Source organism: Adiantum capillus-veneris, chromosome 24 (genome assembly GCF_014529385.1).
Source record: "Adiantum capillus-veneris isolate H3 chromosome 24, ASM1452938v2, whole genome shotgun sequence".
Lineage (NCBI taxonomy): Eukaryota > Viridiplantae > Streptophyta > Polypodiopsida > Polypodiales > Pteridaceae > Adiantum > Adiantum capillus-veneris.
In genome coordinates, this window is record NC_140954.1 from 77,838,490 (window position 1) to 77,854,745 (window position 16,256).

The window sequence follows — 16,256 nt, forward strand, 5'->3', positions numbered from 1 at the left end:
TGCTTATGTTAACAATTGTGCTATATGTAGTGCTAAAAGACCAGTGGATCACGCGACATTGTTTCAGGTAAACATTGCACCTGCATGGAGTCAATATATCCTTGATTTCTTAACCACAAGGACATTTCCTGAAAACATACTAAGAGCACGGAAAAGGGCTATAGAGCTGGAGGCTCGTGACTTTCAGTTAATTGGGAACCAACTCTATAAGCGAGGAAAGGACAATCAACTTAGAATCTATGCAAGTGAAAGTGAATACCTGCTCATTCTAGAACACGCACATGGAGGCATAAGTGGAGGCCATTTTTCAGGTGATAAGACGGCAAAAATTGTCTTAACCACAGGAATATGGTGGCCTACATTGCATATGGATGCTGACGAGTTTGTAAAGCATTGTGACGCATGTCAGCACACCAAGGTGCCGATAAAGAGAGATGAAATGCCACTACGGCCAATGATGGGAGCAAGGGCATTTGCAAAATGGGGCATTGATTTTGTGGGACCTATTTCACCCCCTGCATATCGCACCCATACCCAATATATCATTGTGGCTACGGATTATCTCACGAAATGGGCGGAAGCTAAGGCAACCCAAAAAGCAGATGCACAAACCACTGCACAATTTCTGTATAAGAATGTTTTTGTACGATACAGTTTACCAATAGAAATTGTCATTGATCGAGGAACACATTTTCTTAATGAAGTCATTGAATGTCTGCTAGAGGAATTCATGGTCATACATAGAAAATCTGCCCCATATCATCCATAGGCAAATGGTCAAGTTGAGGCCACAAATAAAACACTATGCATGGTTTTGACTAAAATTGTATCAGAATCAAGAACAGACTGGGATCAGCAGCTACACTCAACACTATGGGCATATAGGGTAGCTTACAAAACATCGATAGAAACGACACCGTACAACATGGTGTTTGGCCTAAATGCTATATTACCCATAGAGTTTTTAATCCCAACTCTACGAGTAGCGAAACGCTTAGAATGGATAGGGCATGAGCTCTCTTCAAGAATAGATGATCTTGAAAAGCTAGATGAACTTCGCTTGAAAGCTGTAGCTTCGATCTATGCTAAAAAGAGAAGACAAAAGGAGTTTTTTGACAAGCATGTGCGCATGAAAGAGTTCAAAACAGGTGATTATGTACTTGTTTTTACCTTGAAGCAACATGCCAAGAAACTTAAAAAGCGAGGGATGGGACCCTTTGTGATTAGTGATCTATCACAAAGCGGAGCTATCAAGCTTGCTACATTAGCAGGTGAAGAAATACCAAATTGGATTAGTGGGTGTCGATTAAAGAAATATCATTTACCACTAACACAGGATATGCTTCAACAAATCCATCAAGAAAAACAACAGATGAAGGAGAAACAGAGGGTACGAGAAGAAGATCTAGCACAAGCAAAAGAACGCATTGCAAAAAGAAGGCTTCTACGACAACAACAACAATGTGGATCACCGTTGCGAATCAATGCCATTCGACTAACGAATTTTGATGAAGACACAATGGAGCCAATAATTGCAGTCAAAGTGGGTAGCAATCAAGTTGAATCGACGACATTTCTTGATTCTGGAGCTCAAGCAAATTTGATCTCTTACAGATTATACAAACAGCTCAAGCCCACAGGTCAACTTCATCCTACTCCACAAGTGCTGGAAAGTAGTACATCACATTCACTGAAAACATTGGGCTGGTCTATATTGCATATACAAGTACATCAATATATTTACCCACACAAGTTTTATGTGGTCGAGGATGAAAGCACACAACACCCCATGTTGTTGGGACAACCTTGGCAAAAAGAGTACAATGTGCAGATAGATTGGAATGCAAATGCAGTCAAAATTCAGCATGCACAAGAGCAACAGGTGGTAGGCTTTGCTCAGCAACCCCGGAATAATCAGCTGCCATCAATGCAATCACTGGATAAAGAGCAAAGGGAAGGGTGCCACCAAAAAGCAAACAGGGAACTACCAACCATGCTCACTACATGCATACAGAGTCACCTACCGTAGTGAAAAGATCAGAGTTAGCAACACGAGAAAAACAAGTATGGGTGCGGAAGGATAGAAGTGACATGGCAGACAAACCACAATACAACGAAAGAATTCAACAGAAACAGATAGTTCAACAAAAACCCAAGGTAATTAAAAAGATATGGATCCCAAAGAAAATGCTCAGCAACAACTCAAATATGACTCGCATCTGGATCCCGAAAACGAAGCAAAAGGAACTCCCTTCAGTACAAGCAACATCAAAAGGCAGACAACTGCATATGAAACCGGTAAACCAATTTATGTGGGTGCCAACCAGCAACAAAACAATGGCAACCAAGGCAGTAGCAATAAACCTACAAAGACCGGCCACACAAAGCTACAAATGGAAAGCAAAAGAGATAAGGTCTACGGCCATTCCGGCGAAGCCAATTCTCTCCGAGGAGACAACCATGGCCATATCAACAGTAGCGGCATAGCAAGCGACTTTTGCAAGAAAGAGAATCAAACAAAGAGCAGTAAAGCTATAGCTTTTACTTGCAAAGAAAACAGGAAACCTCGACGGCGAATGCCAATAAGCATCTTGCTTATACCCATCTCTTGCACAACATTAATTTTTCCATGCATTTACCGAGTATGCATAAAATAGGGCCACATTACACGGCCAACCATTAGCACAATTTTTTCAACCCATGCATGGCACATACTCCGAGGCAATACCTTGTCATCTAGGAGGACTCCGGCTAGGAGGGGGGGGAGGCATTCTCAAATGCGGACCCAATGGCAGAAAGAGCAAAAAAGGGGCATGTTTTTCGACTATTTTTAAGGATTGTTGTTTGATTGCGGAATTTTCTAGACTAACCCAAGTACATATGCCCTTATACAGCATGAATCTACAAGTATATGGGGCCAAACGCCAAATCAAGCCCCTAGGTGTGTGTATATAAGTAAAAATAGCTATTTTTAGGACAAAATATTGGTAAAACGGAGAAATCCGGCCATAAAAATTGCATGTGAGTGTATATAATGTTTTGCGGTGTTGTTTTTTATTTATTATGATTTTTGGGGATTTTTTGGGTTTGATTTGCTATTTTCATTTTAATTTTGCTAATTTTCGGCAGAAAAACTTCAAAAATACAAAAAGCAGGTGAAAAACGGTCGTAATGAAAAACAAAAAATATGGGGATGATCAGTGACTATAGGACAACCTATGGTACAATGGGTATGCAATTATGAGACTGGAGCGGAAAGCGTGTTTTGGCCAGATTTTGACCGAAACGTCAAAATTCTCGGAAACTGGGCAAATGGAGTCCAAATCAAGAAATTTTTGAGCCTATACCACATCTCGCAAGAAGTTGGGAGCACATGTCAAATTTCATGAAAAGTGGTTCGGGGACACCCATTATAAGAAATTTTCACTTCATTTTAAGCTCATTTCCATTATTGACCTTTTGAGAGAGAGCTTCTGCCACCTAGAGCGAACGGAACTTCCAGCAGCTTCTACGACGCGCACGACTACTCAACGGGCTTCAGACATGAGAGGTAGGCTCACCACCTTGACCTTTTCGCACATGTTTGTCGTTTTGTCGCGAAAACTAGCGTAGGGTTCACACAGAAAGCGGGCAGTAGAGACCTACAAGTAGAAGTGGCCACCTACCGGCTAACCAAAAGCAACGAGACTTCATCGGCAGCTTACCCTAGCATAGGAGACCAGTCCTGGATGTCCAAAGGTAGTAGAAACTCATCGGGAAAAACCCTAATTCCTAGAGCCCCGCAAGAGGCCACCAAATGGGAAATCGACGGAGAGGCGCCCAAATGCTACCAAAATTCATGAGTAGGAGCATCTCGACAAGTCTATATAGCCCACATGACCAAAAGGTGACCCGAAGCGGCACTAAACTTCAGAAACGGCATCAGACACACAAAGCGTCAAATATCTCTCGCGGCCAAACCGCATGTCCGTTTGCCACCAAACTTCACGAGCGGCTTTCCTAGACCATCAACAACCAAGACCTATGGTGGTAGACCACCACAAGTCATCAAAGACATGTAAACGCAACCACGGATGCTTCTAGCGCGACAAATTGCCAAATGGAGCTCCGGTGATGCCAAAGTCGACAAAAACCATACGGCAAGGATCCTAAAGGGATCGGGAAGCTATAGAGACCAACATCAAGAAATTTCATCGCCGAAAAGCACTCCAAAAGTCAAAAAACGGCTCAGAGGATCTGAAATCCACACAGGGAGTTACTTTCTATCTAATTGACTTTTTTGTTGAAATTAGGCTTAAAAGGGACTCGGGGGGACTAAGGGCAGGCATCAGTAGCAGTCTCCACAAAAATTTCATCAAGAGACATCCTACGCGTAGGATGTCTCAAGGCCATTTCTGGGCACAAAATCTAACAACTCTCATCACACACATTTTCTGAATGGCCTTTACATGCTAGCCACCAAGTTTCATCACATTTGGACCAAACTTGACCTCATATGCATGAAAAAAACGCAAAGTTAGGGCATAGAGGAAATAATGGGCCATAGACCTACCAAAACTTGTCCAAATCACATGAAACTTGCACAATACATTCATAGGCACATTGCCAACCAATCTGTGTGGTCACCTGCAAAAAATGATGAAGTAGACATCCTACACGTAGGATGTCTATTTGACATTTTTGGCCTACAGAGAGTGTTTTTCAATTCTAGATCTTCTTACATCACCTTCAAGAGCTCATATATCAAGTTTGAAGCCATTCTAATCATTTTTGACCCCCAACACCTCCAAGATACACTTTTTGAGCCCAAAAACACTACACATGGTCTTACCAACATCAAATTTTGTCCAAACCAAAATCCAAGAGCATGGCCATGTTCCACAGGCCAAGAGCTACCCACAGAACAAATCTCAAGCTATTTCGATGAAAAAGAGATCGTACGCGTAGGATGTCTCCAGCATGATTTTGAACTTCTATGCAAAAATTGACCTTATGGGAGCCATTACCATGGTGCAAGGAGCTCATATGTCAAGTTTCAACCCATTTCGATATCATTTGCTACCTGTTGTGGACATCCTACCCAATTTGTGAGCCTAAAGCCTGAATTTGCCCAAAAATGCACATTTTGATGCCCAAACCCAATTCCAATCATATAGCCATGTTGTACATGCCAAGGACCACCAGCCTGCCAAGTATCACCAAAATCTGATGAAAAAGACATCCTACGCGTAGGATGTCTAAATGATAAATTTTGTCCAGAATCATACTGTGAGCACATGTAGGGTTTCCCAAGTTCCTTTTAAATTTTAGTTTCAATTTTCAAGTCATTTGGATAGTTAAAACTCAATTTCTCAGCTGATATGGAAAAAACGCTAACTTTGGACTACTGAGTGCAAGAGGATCTATGACAGCCGCAAAATCACCGGCAAAGAAGAAGAGGATGACCATAAAAGATTACTTGGAAGAAGTAGAGCCGTTCGTCATACCGAAAGGAACTCTAAAGCCAACCAGCACGTGGATCCAAGAGGACTTGCTAGAGTCAAATGATCTGAAGGTCTACCAAGGCGTGTTCAAAGACACCGAAGGAAATGTAGTAGAGCTACCCATGCTACCGCGGGAGCTCAATGAGTTTGTCAGAAGCAAGATGGCAGAGTACCTGGAGAAGATAGATCTCCACAATTATTTTGAAGCTGTGCCGGCAGGAATTGACATAAAAAGAGTATGGGAGTTTGTGACTACAATCAAAGAAGATGGAGTGGCCAGAGTTACGGATCTGCAGGGCAAGCCAGACACAGAGATTGTAATTACAGAGAAAGTAGTGGTATCCACACTAGACCTCTCCAACAAAGGGGATAGTGTGACAAAGCGCCGAGATGAAGTCAAGGTGTACACTGAAAAGAAAAGCAACTACACCTTTGAAGACATTGCCAACCCTAAAATGGCAATCATGAGCCAACTTTATAATCAGTATTTTCATATGTGTACAAAGCGGCCACAAAAGTACAGAATGCCGCCTGGAGCAATTGCCACAACCTTCACCTTGGCAATGCAGAAGAGCAATCCGAAGGTAATCAACTATGCAACCTATATCCATGATAATCTGATAAAGATGGGCAACAAGAACCCCACCTACATTGTACCGGGTGAGTTGATCACGAAAGTGGTTTATGTGGCATTGCACGCCAGGGGAAGATGGCCCAACCCTCCATCACAAAATGACTGGCTAAGGCTCAAGGAAGATAAGGAAGAGGAACAACCCAAAGCACCAAGAGTTGCCACAAGGTTGAAACACCGGTTAGAGACCGTGCAAGAAAAGCAGCGAGAGTTGAAGAAAGGAAGAAAGAGAGTGTCCAAGTGCCGGTCAAAGAGACAAAACCATAGAAAGCGGCACGGCTAGAGTGGCTAATGGAAAGTTTCATAGCCGAAAGAGCCCTCAAGGGAGATTTGAGCGAGCTATGGAAGCCGTCACTAGAAGCAATGTCGGGATCATCCCGAAGGGTGCACAGAGATAGATTTGAAGATTATATTAAGAATTTTGAGATTCTGGATGCCACGGTAGAAAATATCCCACATGTACCATTTACAGAAGCAGAAGTGGAGGATGTTCGACGGAAACTGCTAGAAGAGCAGGAAGGCCAAGAGAGAGAGAGAAAGAAAAAGGCAGACAGGGACTTCAAGAAAAAGCCGGCAACTCCACCGTCCAGCCCGGAGTCCAGCCCACCACCATCACCACCTCCTCGTAGCCCTCCACAAACTCAACAAAAGGAGGAGCTAGACAAATCTGAAGATCAAGAAGATTCAAGGCAAGATAGAGCTAAGAGCAAGAGCAAAAAGAAGAAGCTAAACTCAAAGGTGAGCAGCCAGAGCAAATGAAGCAAGGTATAACACGTTTCTAGATCTACTAGCTGCTGGATATTCAAAAGAAGAGGCAACCGCAGTCGCATTTGACTTGGCAAGCACAGGGCCCAAAGAACAAATGCAGAGCCTGCAGTTAGTGGAGCTAAAAGAGATGGCCACTGATACACTGGACCTGCAGCCACCCACCAATGATTGGGATGTGGTGATGACCAAGCTAACCGGGCTCAGGGCACAATCAATGGCCATGAAAAGTGAAATGGCTACTCTCAAAGCCACTGAAGTGTAGATCAAGTCTGAAGCCGACACTTTATAAAAACAAAGCCAAAGGCATATAGAGAGAGAAGCAGAGCTGCAAGCCAGTCTGGCAAGGCATTGCAAAGATGCCAGGAGATGGAAAGAGAGAATCAAGCAGCAGCTCAAAGACTGCAAAGAGCCGAAGAAGAATACAGAAAACTCAGCAAGACATTGACAGATGCAGAAAGGAAAGGGACAACCTAACCCTACAACTTGCTGAAGAGTCCAAGGAAGTGGAAGCCATGAGGAAGGCCAAAGAGAAGGCGGAGATAGAGAAGGAGGCTAGCCAGGATGAGGTCATTGAGCTCAAGGACCAGATTAAAGTTAAAGATCAAACCATCCAACGACGGCTACGGGCATCTCCTGCCAGAGTCAGAGCTACTAGCTCGACTCACACCACTTCAAAGAGTTAGATTTATGAAGAACAAATGAAAGAGCTCCAGAAGGAGTTGACCTTAGAGAAGAAGCAAAGGCTGATGATGGCCAAGGGGTCAGTGGTCATGCAAACCCGCATGGAAGAAGAGCACAAGGCAATGCAGGATGAGCTGGAAAACATCAAGAGAAAGCTCGAGGAGGCGGAGAAGATCAATGCCGATTTGAATGACCTCCTTGTGAATATGGGAGAGCGAGCTGAAGCAGAAAAGTAGACATTCCAAAAGCAAATAGAAGAGCTGAGAGGCCAGCAGACAGAAGAGCAGTTCAGCACCGGGCCAGCATCCATGGAAGGAATAGATTTAGAGAATGTGGCAGATCTTGTGGACACACCCATGCAAGAGGAAATCCTGGTAGGACCCTCTCAAGAGCCACAAGATCTGACACAACAAGAAGAAGAGAAGTTGTGCAAGGCCATAGAAGCGAAAATCAGAGACACGGCCAAAGAAGCCTTGGAATGGGAGCAGAGGGTCTTTAATCAATGACGATTCAGAATATAGACGCCAGCAACCTTCGGCGTGAATGGCTACTGTCCTCTCTCCCATATCCTCTGCTAAAGTACAAAGCTACCACTATCAACAAAAGAATCAGAGAAGAGCCAACAGTGCCACTGTACACAGCAGACATCTCCAAGCCTAAAGGGGTAAAGTTGATAGTCGACTCTCAGCCCAGGTGGAGAAAGGCACGGCTGACAAAGTATCCACAGTATCTAATCCACGTGGTAGAGGCACCGAAAGTCATCAGAGATAACCTAAGTTTCTGCCCTCTACCAAGGATACGGACGTGGAAGGCCCATGAGCTACTGCAAAGAAGCCAACCCACTTGGCTAAACTATCCGAAGCTGCCAGGCTTGAAGGCAGGCAAGAGAATGAGTGTTCAATACATGATGAAAACCCTAATGGGCGCCATCAAATTGTTCACTGGCTCGCTCGACCTATCGTGTATTATGATGAGAAAGATTTGCAAAACCCTTTTGGAAGTCTTCGAGACGTTCAAACCAGACCAGGCGACAAAAAATATCTTCTTCTTTCAAGATACTTACAGATGTGCATACGATCTGTCTGGTCAGCCTTCCAAGGAGGTGATACATGCATTGTATCAAAGGATCATGTTTTTGCCATACTATCACCTCCAGGCCTTTGAAGAAGCTTTCTACACCGACTTCTTCACAATCAACACTGACATATTCGGCCCGACACTACTGGCTCAACATGCAAGATATGGGTCATTACTCAAGATGAGAGAAAGCCTAAGATGAAGAAGCAGCTCAACAGCCATGTCGGGGACGACATGAGCAAGGAGGGGGGGAGTGTTAGAAGCTGGACACACCCTACGAAAAATGACTGCTCAGCAGATTATTATTTTTTGTAATTATTCATTTATTGAGAAAACTCGACATTTCACCTTGTAAAATATTGGGGCTTACAGAAGTTTCCAGATTGTATCCTAGTTTTGACATTTAGATTGAGTAGATGGTTAAATTGGAACATTAGGGTTTGAGAATTGTAAGGTATTTATACCACTTTTTGACCTTAATGAGGACCTTTTTGTCATTTTAAAAAAGTTTGAAGTCTGTGAGTGAGCGTACTGTGTACAAGAGAGAGTGAGAGCTTCACCTTGACGCTATGCACGCACCGGTGGTCGGAATCGAGTGTAGAGAAGTGCAGCGTGTTGCCCCCGATGAGAGCTACGCGCAATACCTACATTGTGCACTATGGTCCGGTTTTGCGAGCTCCATCTACGAGCTTCATCTGGTGATTCGGTGAGCATACGTTGTCCGATTTTGCATTGCAACATATCCACGCGTTCGCATTGAATAGAGCTACACATTAGGCACTTTAGATTTAGGAAACGACGACCTGCAAATTTCGGCCAGATTTCCTACGTGATTCTGCACCAGGTGTTTTGGGTTGGGTTTATGGTTCATAGACCTTAGGGAGAGTGACCTATTGGTGTTAGTAGAGTCTCCTTCAAGTTCTGTGGCATTTCGAGATTGTTTGATGGGTGTTCGGCTCTAGAAAGCGTTGTAGGAAGTTTCCTCTTATGCACTCTTGAAGGCTGTGGCTTAGAGATTGGGTAGAGACCTCTGTAGGAATTAGTTAGGCATCGGTCGAGTGTAGGTTGACACCCTATGCTTGCTTCCACGCGCCTGAGGGTCGAGCTTCGTCCTTAGCTGACAAATCTTGTTATGTGAGTTCTCGCTATGCTGACGTCCGTCGCGGCGTATCTGTCCAACAACTATGATTTCAAGAGAGAGGTAATGTCATAAAATCAAGTATCTAACCAGTCTAAATGATTTTCTCATATTAAACTGATTACTTAATGTGGGAGAATAAACAGGACCAAGGGTTAAGATATAGACATGTGCTTATAGATCTATCTCAACACAGGGCCAATGGTAAAATCTAATATCTAACCAATCCAAATGATTTTTGATACTAAACTGATCACTTAATGTGGGAGAATAAACGAGACCAAGGATTAAGATATAGACATGTGCTTATAGATCTATCTCAACACGGGCCCAATGGTAAAGGGACCCAAATGAGAGATGGTCTATCAAAGAGCAAGGCTATCCAATGGAGCATAAGACCTTAGGGTTAGCTTCATTGGATGTAAAAGTCCTTTGACCTTAGGTAAGCTAGGGTTGAGCTTGAGGTTGGAACACGACCCAAGCTTAAGGTGCTTGAGGTGCTTGTCGTGCTTGATGACTAAGGTGCTTGCGGTGCCTGATGATTGATATGATTCATGTGTTTGATGATTGAGATGCTTGTCATGCTTGAGATGCTAGGGTTGTACTTGAGGTGAGAAACCAACCCAAGCTTGAGGGGCTTAAGGGCCAAGCTTGTGGTGAGAGCTAGGCCCAAGGTTGAGTGGCTTGGGGTGTGCAAAAGTCAATACAAATCCCTACAAGGAGGGGGCGAGGCCTACATGAGGGGGGATGAGAGAGAACACATACTCACACAAGGCATGCCTAGTACAAAGAAAGCAAAAGGGACACTTGTCAAGTTCCTCCTCATGTTGCCCTCATGGTGTACCCAAGGGGACCAATGATAAATTAGGAGATTTAATTAATTGTTTTTACATTTATCAAGTCCTCTCTGTCAAAGGGGAAAGGGGGACACTTGTCCCAAGGCTACCCTTGTTACTTAATTTACCTCCTGCTTGTGATTGGCTATGCTTGAAGGGGTCCAATGAGCTTCAAGCATGAGCTACAAGGGGGGTCGACCAAGGAATCTAGGGGCTTGGTTAGGGGGTATACTCTCCCACACACATTCACACACACTCTCATTGTGCATTGTGCAAAGTGCAAGAGCTCCCTCTCCTTCTCCAAGCAAGTAGAGGTTGAGAGCCTACATCAACACTCTTGGCTATGGAGTGGAAATCCAACCAAGAGCCATGCTTCATTGCTTAAGCTTGCCATCTTCTCCATCTTTATTACTATGCTATTATTTATGCTAGCAAGAAGTAAGTGAGAAACTAATTCTTTCTCCTATGAAATGTTTCTTCTTCCTCGTCTCTACCCTCATTCCCTACTAGCTCTCTCCACCTTCGAAGGTGTTTGAGGTCTTGGGACTGAGGCTTGGGATAGTTAATGCTTTCCTCAAAGTTTATGTTATTCTCGTGATGCATGAAGCTTTCCATCTTCATTGCATCACCTAGGTCACAAGGAACACAAAGATTGTATTGTAACAACTCTCTCTTGATGGGAGAAATCATAATCCACATAAATCAGGTCCTAAATTGTTGTCATGTTATCTAAATTCTCTCTCTTGCAAAACTATTGTTCATGCCAAGTTAACTAGATGCTATGTTTATGTTGCTACCATCAATTATGTTCACCCATTATGCTCACAAAGAATTTCACGAAAGTACTCTCTTTAATTTTTTCTACTCTCAAGTTAATAGGCCAATTCCATTACATAGATAGCGTTTATTTGAGGTTAGAGACGAATCATATATTAATTGAGAAGCATACAAACTACCAGTACATCTGAGGACAAGAGAGGTTGCCACATAGAGGGGCTCAGAAGATAGTTACAGGCCTTGCGAGAGAGCAAGGGTCTATAATAGACAAAGTTGTTAGTAAGCCATGGATTACTTATGGAAGTATGTAACACAACATTTGGCCCGTCTAGCCAAGAAAGGTCTATTTCTAATGGCTAGGGCTTTTTTGGAGAATGGTCCTTCAAATTAGGTAAAACCTTATTGGTTCTAAAATTCTTGTATGCTTCTCTGGGCTGCAGTTTACTCTCATGTGAGCTGTCATTTTGAAATGTTTGTGATCCTGAAAGAAAATATATATATATTTAGTCTTGTAGGTTGGGCCTACTATCCTTAAATCGGCAAAGTCAGAGACTATAACAGCCGTGAGTAGGTATCCTGAACATTAGCCTATGAAGAACCACCTAACACCAGCCAATCAATCAAGGAATTATAGACTGTGGATCCAACTTAGAACTAAGATTCAATCTAGATTCTATAGCGAGCATCCTAGTTTATCCAAAAAGTATGGAAAAACCTTATGTATAGGACATGTGTGTAGCTGTTTTTACTTAAATAATAAGACATAATTGAAATTTAACATTCAAAAGACAGTTGGCTTTAGAGAAAAGGCAATGATTAGTACAAAAACAACCCAGTCTTAAAATTATCTTTGTACATGGCTTATGAATATGAAGCCTCCTTCTAGTATAAATTGATAATAGAAGTACTTCCCAAGTAGTAGGAGCAATGTAATCATGGACAGACATTTGCTTTAAGCCAAAAAAATCCCAAGAAAGGATAGAGTCCTCACCTGCATCCATCCAAATAAGACAACAAATACGTTAGCTTTGGATGTGTTTTACAGGTGTCAATGGACTATATCAGTTGTTATCCATGTCCAACTTACAACTTTTTTCACTTAAAAAAACCCTATCCATAGTGTTCATGCAGCCCAGTTCTTTGGGGTTTTTTTACAAAAAAGGTTTATTTTCCCAAAGATTTAGAAAAGTACTTAGAAGTATGGTTTCTATCTATCCCCCCTTTATTAAAAAAAAAACCTTAAATAGATAATAGCATACATATCATTCTGATCAGAAGGCCACCACCCCTTCTGATCCAAGTGTACTAATTTCCCAAGTTTTAGTCTTTTTGTAACTTACCAACAATCCTTTAGATCCGAGTAAAATCTTTCGATGCAGTAGCCAAAGTAAGAGAAATTTTTATTAAGACCAGGTGCATGCGGTTATATATTAAAAAAAGACCCTTCCATCCGTTTGAAATTTCGCCCAAGAAAGGCATAAGTACCAGTCACATACATGAAAATCAAATCAAACAATTAATATGGTTGATCAGAGGATGAGGTTTCAAACAACCCCCCCCCCCCCCCCCCCCCCCACTTTTCTTTTACCTGCAAAAATATCAATCTTAGTAGCCTAAAAAACCACTATTGTATAAATGCCAAATATCTTTGGTAAGACGTAAATATTAAGTTCACGGTTTGCTCAGCTAGAAAAACCAGGTCTAAAACACCTTGATATGCACAAAATGGGGACACCATGCATTTTTTGTATCAACTCGTTCAGTTTTTTAGAAAATTTATACAAGTGATGTGAGATCATACACTAAGTGCAAAACCCGATTGACCACAAAATCAAATACCATAGTGCACAATATTTTCAAAAAGCAACGTAAGAAGATAACCCCCATACACCCAATTCTTCCTCGTAATCAGGACCTTTCTTGGCAAGGAACTACCCCTTGTGCTGTTGTAACTGCCATTATTTCCTAATAGTAAATCCCTCCAAGTGTCATCATACATATACAGAGCCCAAAGAAATCCATAAAAGACGGTGCTATTTACCTTTACATTATCATCAATACTATCAAAAACTACTATCAGTAGCCTTATTATGGTGATGTTATAAACATTCCCAAGCTAATCTAACTAATATATGGGCCTTATCAAGCCCACTTTACCAAACCGCTAGGCAGTTATCACAAATCAACCTTCTATGTGTCTTACCAAAGTTCAAAAAAAGCAAAGGTGCTTACATTACCATAGAACAACCCTTTTGATAGAGGACCATAGAGAGATCAAAGTATTACAGTACAAAAATGAATTAAAGACATGTACAAACATGCATGGGTTGCACTGTGAGATCCATATATTACCAAAGCAAATAGTAATGCGCACAACCCTCTCTTTCAGAACCAAACACTAACAGACACACTCAAGGCTAAGTGAGAGGCAAAAAGCACCCTCACGTGTTTAAATAGAAGCACGTTGAGTTTGAACAATCATGGTGTATCGCAAGCAATAACTCCCATCATGCTATGCCCGATTTGGCAGGGTGCCATTCTCATCCAGGTTGCAAATGCAGCCCGCCTCTGAGGGGGCTAGGCACTTGTATCTTAAAGTCATGGTTCACAGAGCTGCCTACGAGCCAGTAATACGGTAGGGGAGAGAGACAGAGGCCAATAGTCATGGCAGCGGCCTCATTAAGCGAGAGAAGTTATTTCCCCTCTTTTTTTACAATTACTAGGTTATCTCCATAATTCATCTCTCTATGAGGATAACCTCACACGGTGGGAGTATCTAAGGGTAGCCAAGAGAGAAACAAGAAAGAAACCCCGCCATTTGAGTGGCTAGTTGTCCACATGTAAGATGTATGAATGTCACTTTCTTCGGGCTTAGTATAATGGGTGGGTGCCCATAGGGGGGAAGAAAAGAAGGATATTTTCTAGTTCTTTTATTAATGCCGAGCCATATGAGGGTGAGCCTAGGGTTTTGATCATAGTTTATAGGTATCCCAGAGAAAAATGCTAGTCATATAAGTACTTATGTGTGTAGCTGTTTTTACTTAAATAATAAGACATAATTGAGCTTTAACATTCAAAAGACACCTGGCTTTAGAGAAAAGGCAATGATAAGTACAAAACCAACTCAGTCTTAGAATTATCTTTGTACATGGCTTATGATATTGCCCGTTGTTTGCCTTAATCCAGCCTTAGGAAACCTGAGTAAGACCCAATCATTTTCTTTGAACGTTAATGCCCTTTTGTGCTTATCAAAAGCATCCTTTTGTCTTTGTTGAGAGATAGATATAGCCTCCTTAATATTTTGGAAAGATTCTAGTAGGTCATGGCTATACTCATCAGCACAGCGAAGATCTTCCCATGTACTTTAAGTAGCAAGGGACTTTTAGGTCTTCCCTCTAGGATCTCAAAAGGTGCCTTTCCTATAGTAGTATGGACACTATTATTGTACGCATACTCTACAAGGGGTAAGTACTTCTCCCATTGTGAGCGTTGATCTACTTTTGTAACATAAGTCTTTAGTAGATCGATAATCGTAACATTAGCTATCTCACTTTGGCCATCCGTTTGTGGGTGATAGGCCAAAGAGATATTCAAACTTCTACCTAGATTTTCAAAGAGACCTTTCGAAAAATTAATGGTCATTCTAGGATCTCTATCCGACACGATGGATGTTGGCAATCCATTGTGTTTGAAAATCTGGGATATGAAGAGGGATGCCATTTGGTGTTCCTTAATAGTCTTTTTGACAGGAATAAAGTGTGCTTGCTTGCTAAACATGTCGACTATTGCCCATATTCCCGTATTTCCATGGATAGACTTAGGTAATCCAAAGATAAATACCATGGATATACTCTCCCATGGTGAATTAGGGATTGACAAGGGTTGAAGTAACCTAGGTTGCTTCCCTGTATCATACTTGGTCTTTTGGCATACCACACATTTTTGAAATGTACTCTTGTATGTCTACTTTCATGGTTGGCCAATAGAAGTACGTTTCTACTCCTCGAAGAGTATATTGAATGCCTCTATGCCTCGCATAGGGAGGAGCATGGGATTCATACATGACTTTCTCACAAAGAGAGTGGGTAACACATAGCCTATTGACATGGAGAAGATAACCATCCTGAAGGGTGAATGGTTTGTCTTTCTTCCCCAATGCAAGGGTTGACATTATATCTTTAAAGTCAAGGTCAGTAACATACTCATCTATCATAAAAGATAGATCATTGTGAGTTGATATAGACAACACATTGACTCTTGGTCATCGTGAAAGTGCATCAGCCACTTGATTGTGCTTGCCAACAATGTGAGCAATATGAAAATAAAATTGCAAAAGAAAAATTTTCCACCTCATTTGTTTGTTGGAAATCTTGGTTTGTGTCATGAAGTACTTGAGATTTTCGTGGTCCATTCGCAAAATAAATGGAGTCCCCAATAGATAGTGCTTCCATGTGTCTAGGACATGTAGAACAGCTAAAAACTCTTTTTTGTATATGCCCAAGACCCATTCATCTGTATTGAGCCTTCGGCCCTCATATGCTATGTCATGCCCTTCTTGAAGCAAGACTGCTCCAAGGAAATCACCACAAGCATCAAAATGGCTTTGAGAGATCCAGAAGCTTAAGCACTGGTTGTTGGGAGGTAAGCACTGGTTGTTGGGAGGTAAGATTCACTTTGAGCTTGTTAAAAGCATTTTTCCCTTTAGCACTCCATGAGTACTTAACGTTCTTCTTTGTTAAGTCGTGTAATGGTCCTGCTATTTGAGAGAATTTTGCTATGAAAAGTCTATAGTATGCGCACATACCAATAAAGCTTCGCAGCTCATGTAGATTCCTTGGATTAGGCCATGCCTTTTTTACCTCTAA